This window comes from Pseudovirgaria hyperparasitica, assembly GCF_010093815.1.
Source record: "Pseudovirgaria hyperparasitica strain CBS 121739 unplaced genomic scaffold EJ05scaffold_14, whole genome shotgun sequence".
NCBI classification, from domain to species: domain Eukaryota; kingdom Fungi; phylum Ascomycota; class Dothideomycetes; order Acrospermales; family Acrospermaceae; genus Pseudovirgaria; species Pseudovirgaria hyperparasitica.
Window position 1 is genome coordinate 39024 of NW_022985562.1, and position 1153 is coordinate 40176.

The window sequence follows — 1153 nt, forward strand, 5'->3', positions numbered from 1 at the left end:
CGGGATACGCCCGGTCCTACTAGCTATATTATTACTACGACTATAATCGTATAAGATCCACTCTAATAATTAAACATTTACTTATATACTTCACTTCCTCCGCACTTATCGAAATTACGTTATAATTACTAAACGCGGCGACTTAACTCCTACCGCCTAAATCTAGTTTTCATATCTTATCGCCATTAACGCCGTCTTACTACCTATGGCCTAAGTCATATATAGGAATAGATAGATATAATAAGAGTCATGACTATCCTAGTTTAACTACCGGCCATAGAATGGCTAACTATGACACGCACATACGACGTGCAGAGGCCTTAAGCGTTAGCGCCCTCCTACCTTATATCTAGTACCTCCGAGGCCTATACCTAATACCTAAAATAAGTTATAATATATATAGGGCTACTATTATTAAGATAGTAAGTAAAGAAGTAGTAATAGAGCTTGAAACTAGTAGTATAGATACTACTATACTCCATAGGATAGTTAAGGAAACCATTACTAGAGAATTTAATTAGCATATCGCGGCTATAAATGGTAAGTTAGTACCGATGGTTACGACCATAGATATAACAGAGGCTAAACTAGATATAGATACTATAGGCATAGATACGTAGACATAGTTACCGCTAGAACATAAGGAGAAAGATAATGTGGAAGATACTAAAATGGAAGACGACGTAGCTAGTATGCTTAGACATATATATATATATACGGTCCTAGATACTAACATTATCGGAGTAGTATCGAATACAGGCGCGGTTATAACCACTGACATAGATAATCCACCTATAAATATCATCGTGCCTAGCGAAGCTTATCCACGCGTAAACATACTAGCCATAGAGATATAGTTATAGTTGCCGCCGGAACATACGGAGAAAGAAAACGTGGAAGATACTAAAATAGAAGACGACGTAGCTAGTATACTTAGATATATATATATATATATATAGTTCTAGATACTAACATTAGAGTAGTATCGAAGATAGGTACGGCTATAACTACCGATATAGATAATCTACCTACGAATATTATCGTGCCTAGCGAAGCTTATCCACGCGTAAACACACTAGCCATAGAGATATAGTTATAGTTACCGCCGGAACATGCGGAGAAAGAGAACGTGGAAGATACTAAAATGGAAGAC